At 44.2% G+C, this 10,894-nt stretch overlaps 1 pseudogene; it reads left to right on the forward strand.

Moving 5' to 3' along the window:
* Window positions 1–298: 298 nt before the first annotated feature.
* LOC125363482 lies at window positions 299–1,049 on the forward strand (annotated as a pseudogene).
* The last annotated feature ends 9,845 nt before the right edge of the window (window positions 1,050–10,894 follow it).

The following is a 10,894-nucleotide window of genomic DNA, read 5'->3' on the forward strand; positions in this document are numbered from 1 at the left end:
CCTCCTTCCTCAACCAAGCAACTCCTTCTCAAACAAGCCAACTTACCCCATACAGCAACCTGGCTAAGGGGAAGTTAAGGAGGAGAAAAATGAAAGGGGAGGGGGCGATTAGAAATGAAGGATTCCAGTCCTCCGCGCCCGCGGGGCCGGGGTGGCATGGAGGGGAGGGGGCCCGCGGTTCTGCGCGCGGAGCGCCCCTCACTGACTGATCAAGGCCCTAAGGTTGCACTTTGGCCCCTGCCAACAGTCTGTCCTCTCAGTGACCCCGAGAAGACAGGCCCGTGCGCGGGGGTAGGAGAGCACCCCGTACCCCTATAGCTGTGGGGCGGATTGTGGGCCTAGAACCTTCTAACGCTGCCCCTTTTCCCTCCCTGCCAGCCCTTCCACCATGCCCGTGGGCGTGCCCTGGCCCAGTTATCTGAAAATGGTGGCGGCCAGCCTCCTGGCTATGTGCACCGGTGCTCAAGTGGTGCACAGGTACTACTGACCGGACCTGACAATACCTGAAATTCCACCAAAACCTGGAGAACTCAAAACAGAGCTATTGGGACTGAAAGAGAGACAACACAAACCTCAGGTCGCAGAGCAATAAAAACTTTGGAACTCAATGATGCCAAGAATTTTGTGAATGGAAGTCTTAAATATGTACTAAACATGAACTTATTGTGTCAAACTACTTGTGGCTAAGCACCTAATGCTATGCTAATAGTGAATTGGTGCTTTGTCTATATTCACTGATTAGGTGAACTTTTCATTACTGTTTGACCAAAACACCAAACTGCCTATTCTCAGCCTTTTGCATGTGGACTGGAAGATAGCTGGTCTTGTATATCATGTAAGAGAGAGCATTTGCCATGTTTCCTTCCATTTTAGTTCTGGATTTTCTCTGAATTAGCTTGAGTATAATGGCAGATGGGAATTACAAACTTAAACATAGTTAAAAAAAAAAAAGAATGTATGGGACCTAAGTTAATATTTCTCTAAATATTGGAAGTACTTGTATTGAACTTCATTAAGTCAAATGTTCTCTTGGAGATGTGTCTAGAATATCATAACACTGTGATGTGATCTGCCAAAAATGCTGCAAAATTTAAGAAACTGCAGATTTGAGAAACCAAGTTCAAATTGGTATTTACTTTTTCTTAAATAAATTATACACACGCACACACACACACACACACACACACACACACACGGCAGGGCACTGGTGGCTTAGGAGGCTGCTCAGGAGACTGAGATCTGAGGATCACAGTTCAAAGCCAGCCCAGGCAGGAAAGTTCATGAAACTTACCTCCAATTAACCACCAAAACGCTGGAAATGGAGGTGTGGCTCAAGTGGTACAACATAAGCTTTGGGCAAAATAGCTAAAAAGATAGTGTCCACACACCCTGAGTTTGAGCCCCTGAATAAAACAGTAAAATAAAAAAACAAAGTACATGTAAAAGAACTTAAACATTTGAATGAGCACTGTTAAGGGTTGAACTATTTACCTGTGAATGTGACCTTATTGGATCTTTATTACCATGGTTAACATGAGGTCATTAGGGTAGGCCTAGTCCTTTGTATGTTCATAAGAAGAGGCGTCATGAGAAGACAGAAGACAGACTCAGCAGGAACGCTGTGACAGCAGAGGCAGAGATGAGGAACAGCTACAAGCCAAGGGACATCAAGAATGGAAGGCCCCACCAGAAGCCAGACAGAAGCAAGGAAAGGATTCTCCCAAGAGTCAAATACCTACCTGGATTTCAAACACTGGGCCTGCAGAACTGTGAAAATAAATTTCTGTTGTTTAAAGCCACAAAAGCCAAAAGAAAAGAAAAAGAAATGAAGGATTCCACCAGAGGAAAATGAGGTGTTACTAAATGGAAAAGTGACACATTTAAATGACACACTGATATCTCAACTCCTAGGATAGTTCCTGACACCTAAGAAATACAACTGGCTCTTCAGGTAGAAGGGTGGGAACCTGGTATCCTTGGTGACAGAAAGTTCAGTCAGGAGCACTGGGACAAAGTAAGGAAATGGAGCCTCAGTATGACATGGGAATGAAGAGAAAGGAATAGAAGTAGCTGGCGAGATCTAGTAAGAAAGACTGGCTAGAATTGGGCCCGCATGCTTTCTCTCATTCATGCCAATTAAAATGCCACTATGAGGTTGCTATAGAAAGCTAACTTGTGAAGTTACTCTGGGTAGTCTATGTCTGCCATGAGGTTTGAATATGTTTCATCATACCAGCACACAAACATATTCTGATGTCTATCATCCTTAAAATTCTGCATTGACCACCCCTATCATTTCACTTCTCTTCTCTTCTTTCTTTCATAGCCAAACTTCTAGAAAGTGTTTCCCCAAATGCTAGTTCTACTTGTTTACTTTATTCTAATATGACCTTCATCTCTACCATCTCACCAGGGTCACCTGATGATTGTCATGCTGCTAAATCCTCACCAAGAGAAAGTTGAGGTGCAGTAGGGTAAGGAGAACTTCACTTTTTCAGCTTAGCTCAGTCTTTCTTCTTCAAGTCATATGAGAAATAATGAGTGTTTTAAGATTTAGTTTCCCCTGACAGATATTTGTTAAAGCTAGAATATATGGATAGCCAAGAGGTTTTGTTTTTGTTGTTTGTTTTGTTTTTAACTTTCTGGCCAGTTCTGGGGTTTGAATTCTTGACAGGATATCTACCACTTGAGCCACATCTCCCACCCAGAATTTTGCTGGTTATTTTGGGGATGAAGTCTCTTGGAATTTTCTCCTCAGGCTGCCTTCAAACCATGATCCTCTGAATCTTAGCCTCCCAAGTAGCTAGGAGTAGAGGCTTGAGTCACTGGCAACTGGTACTTTTACCATTCTTTGAGTGATGTTGCAGGGATTACAATAACCACTTTGACTTATAAAAGTCTGATAGGAATTTACCTCCTTCCAGAAAGGACAATTCAAGAATCTTGGAACACTTTTTCCATTTACTTTCTTTGGCTTATATGTTATTTTTATACATTTTAGTTTCATATACATTTTAAACCTCATAAGCCAATAATAACAATAGTAATAATAATAATAATAATAGCTGATGGTTGTTCTATACAACAAACAACTTATGTTTATACATATATTTGCTATTTTTATTGCTTTTTATTCTTTTCTGGATTTCCAAACTTCTATCTGGGATTTGTGAATGTGTGTGTGTGTGTGTGTGTGTGTGTGTGTGTGTGTGTGCGTGCGTGCGTGTTACTAGGCTTTGAACTCAGGGCCTCACTTTTGCTATCTCTTGTCACACCCCAACCTTCATTTTCCTTTTGCCCAAACATTTGTTTTTCTTTTAGGGAATATTAAAGTTTGAACTCAGGGCTTCCCACCTATAAGCCAGGTGATCTGCCAACCCGAGTCATGTTCTCAGCCCTTTTGGCTTCAGTTATTTTTTCAATATAGTCACACTTTTTACCAAGGCCAGTCAGATCTGCAATCCTTCAAATGTATTTATACTTGCAATATAGCTGGGATTACTCAGTGGTGAATCCATTGGGACTCTATTTTAGCTATCTTTAAACTTTTATTCCTGTTCTCCTGTTTATAAGATCGTGGCTTGGGATTAGCCTGGGCAGAAAAATTCACAAGACTTCTTTTCAAAACATGGGAGGCTAAAAACTTGGGATCTGCTTTAGTCAGTGTTTGAGAAGAAAGCAGGAGCTTGGTCACAGGACAAATTTAATGTCTCACGTTGGGAGCTAAACATCGTGTCTCTGCAGCTTCAGAGCAGGGGTGAGACCGACTGGAAAAGGCAAAGCAACACGTCCTTTCAGGGCAATTTATGCAAAAGCCTAGCTCCCTTAGATTCTGTGCCATGCTCTTGGGGGTCCCCAGTACTGCCAGGACCTGCCCTTTGTTTCTTCTCTCTCCCTTCCTGTATTGACAAAGTGGACCTCTGTTTCTGGCCTTGAGGCCTTAGAGGAGGCCAGAGGTCCTCAAGCTGCAACCTTAAACAGTCTGGAAGACTAGGGGAATAAAAATTTTAAAAATACCCCAAAGAATTTTCTTAGCTGGCAGCTCTGAAGGGCCTTTGCAGCTTTTTTCTTTCTCTGTCCTTCCTTCATTTCTTTCCTCTTTTTTCTTCCTTCCTTCCTTTTATTTCTTTCACTCTCTTTTTACTTCTCATCTTCATCTTTCTTTCTCTTTCTTTGCTCTCTGCTCCCATTTCTTTTCCTTTCTCCCCTTTTCCTTTTCTTTTAAAAAAATTTTTGATTTTTTAAGGCAGACTGACCCTGCCTGACTGACCCTGAACTCTCAATCTCTCTGCCTCATTCACAGACATGCACCACTATAGCCAGGTAACTGATTTTTGTTGTTATTGCATTTCTGGGGATTGAACTTAGGTCCTTACAAATGCCAGAAGTCTACCACTGAACAACACTTCCAACCATTCACCTCATTTCTAGATAAGGATCAGAGAGGTGATCTGACTTTGGTCACTCGGAAGTCAACCTGATCTCCTACTCCAGGATTTTCTCTGTTCCCTCTACTGCCTATATTCTCCCAATGTGAAGTGGCCATGTTGTGTGCTAGGGATGTGCTATCATCTCACAGAACAATCTCGTGGAGGTTGTGGGCAGTGAACCTGCACATAGAGTAGGCACAAGACAGGGTGAGAATCCACAGATGCTGAGAACGAGCAGGGATAAGCACTGTCAGCCAAACTCACAAGAGACATACAGAAGCACTGTCAGTCACAGAGCTGGCAGAAGTAGACCAGGCTGGTATCAGAGACACTTTGCCCAACAAACAAATTGGTGGTGGTGGTGGTTGCTCCCATCCTCAGTAGATAGTCTGCCTATCCCCATTCTACAGTCTTGCTTTGGCTAGGTAAGCATCTATTCAGATCAAACCACATGGAACACACATTGCTAAGGTCTGGAGTTGAGGTAAAACCCATTGTCCTGCTCTTTTGAGATTTTGGTGCTGCCTCTCTAAAAATCATGATTCACTAAAACAAACCACAGCTCCTAGCTCCACCCAGGAAACTGTGTTTGTTTGTGGTATATGTGGGGGCTGGAAAGAATGTGGCAATTACCATCCACTGGGAAGAGGGTATGTGGTAGGAAAGGAGAGCCACCTAGGAAGAAAGGAAGAGCTGCGCAGGGACCCAGGCCCCTGCAATGCAGCCTGTATCTCCACTTGCCATAGTGCCTGAAGTGTTGGGTCGAGTATCTAGGAGAGCTCAGCCCTCTTGGACACTGGGGGCTGGGCTAGGGCAGGGACAATCCAGGAAGATGAAGGAGGTATGTTATCTGTGAGCTGAGGACTGTTGTTACCGCCTAAAGTAATGCTTCCACAGGTAGAAAGCCCCACTTATTCAGATTCATGTGTCCTCAGCCCCCAAAAAGACTCCCTTGCTCCATGGTCCCCAGGTGAGGCTTCTTTGCAGCCTCGTGGATAGTTTCATAACCAATTAATTCCCTATGTCTCCCAGGCACAGACAACACTGGTGCCCCAGTATAGAGAATCACCACCAAGTTTACCAGGATTCCAAGTCCTCTAAAACTATAAAGGGAAAAACAAAACAAAACAGTCCCATCAGAGAAATGCACTTGGTTTGAGTCCTGGATCTAGAATTTCCCTCAGCAGTGCTATTGCAGCCAGGCTCTGTGGAGACCTGGGGCAAGGTACCTCTCAGCCTCCAGCTCCAGTGCTAGTGGAGCTAGATGAGGAGCCAGCTCAGGGGCCAGAGCTCTGGGCTGGGAGTAAGGAGATCTGCCTTAGACACTAAATCTCTGTGACCCTACGCAAGTCATGTGTCCTTCTTGAGCTTGTATCCAGGATTATTGAAATGAGTAATACAGAACAGGTGAGGGATTATAATTGGGTAGCAGTTCACAGAATCTGCCTGTATTTCCCTCCCAGCTTGGTGAAGTTAGGGAGTAGAGGGCTGGGCCTCAGAGGTAGCTATCTTCCACACTGCTGTCATCAGGGGATACAAACAAAAATCAGGCCCAAATCAGACAACAATCTCCTCTAAAGGCCCAATGGCCCTGACTGGAGAGCCTCCAGTGGGTTACCCCGTCCAAAGCCTCAGTAAAGGGAGTCTAGCTGATCAGGCTGCATGGAACTGACTGGGGTGGGGCAAGGCTCAGCACACAGCCCTCACACCCCACCTGATAGGACCCAAGAATGGATGTCATTGTAGCTGCTCACAGCTTGAGACGTGCCTCACAGACAGGGACCAGATCCAATTGTCCATCATATATATCTGGCCCAGAAATGAGTTCATAACAGTTCCAGATTGTGTCGATGTCAGGGCCTGCCTAAAAGAATCCAGGATTCTTGCATTCTAGGGTCAAAGCTCTACTGGTAATAGAATTCTCCTCACTTCCTCTTCGGCTTTTGCTCCTCCCAGGTCCTCCTGCTAAGACCTCTAGCCAATCGTGCCCTTTCAGAAGCCCAGGATTTGCACTCCCCACCCCTTTTCTTAGATGTGCTGATATTATTATACAGGCCCGAGGAATCAGTTGTAGTCAGGGAAGAGTGGCAAGTGATATAACTTGTTCTAAATATGAATTACTACAAGTGCCCCCAGCTTGCACTGGGCTCATGTTTAGCCTTGTCCAGCTTTTCCCATAGCCACACCACATCCTACCATTTGTAAAGAGGGATCAGGCCTCTAGCAGGGGAGGTGGCCTCCCCTTTCCAGTCTCAGCTTAGTTTGTGGTACTAGGAATGTAACCCAGGGCCTTGAACACACTGGGTAAATTCTGTCCCCTAGGCTATACTTCAAGCCCTCAATTTGTCCTCTCAATGAAGATAATTCTCTGAACAAAGGCCTTAGCCCTCAGACAGCTCCTGAAGCTCTAAAGGACATTACCCCTTTACTGTGCCCAGAATAAGAGCCCACCCCAGTCTGTGCAAAGAAGGGAAGTCATTCTCAATCTTTTGCTCCTACAAACTGGCTTTCCAATCCTGCCCGAATCACAGCTTCACCTCCTCTACCCAAGCCCCAACTTGGCTTGACCTGGCCTCCCTAGGAAAGAAGAACATTTGTCTTGACACATATAGTATTTGAAAAGTTGGTCCTCTGGAGCCAAGTGTCAAGCTGGATTCAATAGTCAAGCTGAGTCCTCCTGATTTGTCAGTCCTCATGTGTCATATCCTGTGTGACCAGCCTACCTCTGTCAAAGTCTCCTGGTGAATACTGGGCCTAACCATTATATTCTGCCACGTGCACAGAACAGATGAGGTAAAGCTTTGTCCACAAGGAGCCTTCTTATTTTATTTTTTAAAAAAGTATTGTGATGAAATATATTTAACGTAAAACTTAACCATGTGTGTGTGTGTGTGTGTGTGTGTGTGTGTGTGTGTGTGTGTGTGTGTGTGTATTAGTCCTAGTGCTTCAACTCAGGGCCTGAGCAGTGTCCCTGAGCTTCTGTGCTCAAGATTAGCACTCTACTACTTGAGACACAGCTCCATTTCTGGCTTTTTGGTAATTAATTGGAGGTAAGAGTCTCATGGACTTTTCTGTTCAGACTGGTTTGAAACCATGATTCTCAGATTTCAGCCTCCTGAGTAGCTAGGATTCCAGGTGTAAACCACCAGTGCATGGCCTGAGGTAACAATTTATAAGTCAGAAGCCTGATGTTAAAAACAACAACTAAAGGAGAGCAATGATATGAAGAACAGAGACAAAGAAGTATTTCTGAGGGGCACAAATCAGATGGGGCATTTCCTCCTACCTACATAGGAACAAACAAAGCAGAATTTACCAAATCCCAGAGCGGTATCCAGTGAAAGAAGATGATGGCACAAGGCATTCCATCCCAGCCCTCCCTCACCAGGTAGAACTTTAACAGTTCATCTTGTTATGCCTTGGGAGAGGGAGTGAGTCAGCAGGGATGGGTATGTTGTTTTTACAATGAAAACCCAGATCTATGGTGACTGACTGTGATCCCAGGAAAGGTGATCCTAAGGGACAAGAGGAAAACCCCAACCCAGGACACTTCCTGCTAGGAAAAGGCAGAACTAGGGGGAACTGAAGGTGGATTTTAAGAGCAAGTCATAAAATGAAAGAGCAAAGGAGGCCCTGTTAGGGGAACCTATTTTCCCAGAGTCACATAGCAAGAAAGCAGGCAGACAGAGCCAGAGATAATGACCATTGTGTGTATGGCCTTCTTCCAGCCATCTTCCTAGGCTCTCTGCCTGGTAACATGACCCTCACTTTCTGCAAATACACTCTGACTTTCCTCTGTACAGTCCCTACCCCTTGCTGATTCTGTCACGTGTCTTGTTGATGTCTTGGAGTATCGTGATCCTCTCATTTTCAGTCTGTCAGCCCTGTCATCCATAACGACCATAATACATAGATGGGTTTGCCTCACATGCAGAAATAGATCCTGAAGCCCAGATGAAAGTGGCAGCCACATTCCCTGCCTGGGAAACTTTGCCAAACAAGGAAATGAGCTTTGTATGGTATGACAGGCTCAGTCAGAAAAAACTCATTTCCTTTCTGACAGGGTACAACAATTCCCAAGCAGAAACTAGCCCTGAGGAATGTCTAAGCTCCCATTTCTCTGAAGAACCAAAAGTAAAGGGAAGTTTTCTGGAGGCCAAGTAGAAATTAGTAACAATGTGGTCTTTTCATTGCCCTTTCATGAGCTTGCCTGAGTCAAGAGAAGTCAACTCTCCTTGCAGAAGTTCCCCTCACATCTGTCCAACACTCACCTTCCTGGACACTATATCCCTACTTCCAGAAGTATCCAGAGTCAGTGACTTAGCACACAGGTTACATTCTTCTGTGGATCAGGTGTTTGCCCAACCCATTTCCATGGGGTTTGCCTGGCGCAGACTTGTTTTGGGGTCCTAGGTGAAATAAGATACAAGCGATAGTATTTCTTAATCAAATGATCAGGTCTAGGAGCCTGTTGTGGGTCCCTTCTTCCTATCTATTTCCCCTCATTGTCCTTGGAGCACATCAGTCTTCCTTTTCCATGGCTATTCTAAGGCTTTCCTCATTCAGGTGGTGGGGATGGGAATGGGGAAACACTGTTGAGGCAGTGGCAGATGCTCTGGGCATCTTCAGAAGAGCAGTCACTTACCCCTGTTCACCACCCAACAGCCATATATGTTTCAGACATGCACTTAAAAGAGGCAAAGGACGGTGACGAGCACTTGGGCTGGTGTAAATGTGTATCTGTGTACTGTATACATGGGAATACATGTACATGTCAATGTAAGTACTCACAAGCCTTTAAAAAAATGGAACAAGGCTGGGAATGTGGCCTAGTGGTAGAGTGCTTGCCTATCATACATGAAGCACTGGGTTCGATTCCTCAGAACCACATAAATAGAAAAAGCCAAAAGTGGCACTGTGGCTCAAGAGGTAGAATGCTAGCCTTGAGCAAAAAGAGGCTAATCACACAGCCTCCATTTTGTATTTGTCTTTGTCTAAGCCATTCATTTTGCAGTCACCTTGGAATACTGGAAGGACAGAACTGATAACATCTTTTCTTTTTTTTTCCCTTTTTTTGTCAGTCACAGGACTTGAACTCAGGGCCTGGGCACTGTCCCTGAACTTCTTTTGCTCAAGGCTAGCATTCTACCACTTGAGCCACAGCACCACTTCCAGCCTTTTCTGTTTAAGTGGTACTGAGGAATCAAACCAGGGGCTTCATGCATGCTAGGCAAGCACTCTACCACTGAGCCACATTCATAGCCCTTTTTTTTTTTTTTGGCCAGTCCTGGGGCTTGGACTCAGGGCCTGAGCACTGTCCCTGGCTTCTTTTTGCTCAAGGCTAGCACTCTGCCACTTGAGCCACAGCACCACTTCTGGCCATTTTCTGTATATGTGGTGCTGGGGAATTGAACCCAGGGCTTCATGTATACGAGGCGAGCACTCTTGCCACTAGGCCATATCCCCAGCCCCTTCATAGCCCCTTATAACATTGCTTATGGAAGGAATGGAATACCTCCTAAGGTAGTTCTTGTAGGACAAACTGGGACAATTACCTACAGTGAGGCTAGCACCAGGTGTAATCATCTCATGAAACCAACAAGAGGACAGCAATAGGTTTTGCTAGAACCTTTGAAGAACCAGAACTGAGACAATAACCAACCATGTGTGGCTGAGACCGTTTTAATTATGTTAACTTATACATCTGCCCTAGTTCTATTTAAATCTAGGCCTCATGTCTATACTCAGAAGATGGCTGAAAGTGGATGGATTTAAGTGCTTACTTTGCTTCTTTTCATGGGTGCCTGTACCAGGTAATAAATTTTTCTCTGCCCTTCCCATTGTGTCTCTTTATTTGGTGTTACAGAAACAAGTAGCCTGAACTGATATGTAGAATTCCAGGTTTGGGCCTGGAGCCTAAAACTCCAGTTTTAAGATCTTATAGGTTTTGGCCATGTGCCAGTAGCTCATACCTGTAATCTTAACTACTTGGGAGGTGAAGATTGGGAGGATTGAGGCTTGAGGCTACCCCAGGGGAAAATAGTTCATGAGACTCTCATCTCAATTGATACCTCAGTGTTGTAGTACACACTTATTATCTCAAAACACAGCAGAAGCATTAACAGGATTACTCTAGCAAAAAGATCCTACCTCAGAAAAATTTTAAGTTAAAAAAGTATGTACATAACTTTTGAAATAAAAGAAAAAAATTTAAAGCAAAAAAGGCTGGAGGCATGGCTTAAACACTGGAGTACCAACCTAACAAGTGTGAAGCTCTGAATTTAAACCTTAGTACTGTTCAAAATCACATCCCTGCCCCCAACACCTTAGATTGCCAGGCAACAGATTTAAATATATATTTAATGTTATAAATTCTATATACACATATGTATATAATATGTTGTGTGTGTGTATAATTGTGTGTGTGCACATATAGTCTTTGCCTATGGTTCCTACTGCAACAT

Source organism: Perognathus longimembris, chromosome 1 (assembly GCF_023159225.1).
Source record: "Perognathus longimembris pacificus isolate PPM17 chromosome 1, ASM2315922v1, whole genome shotgun sequence".
Classification (NCBI taxonomy): domain Eukaryota; kingdom Metazoa; phylum Chordata; class Mammalia; order Rodentia; family Heteromyidae; genus Perognathus; species Perognathus longimembris.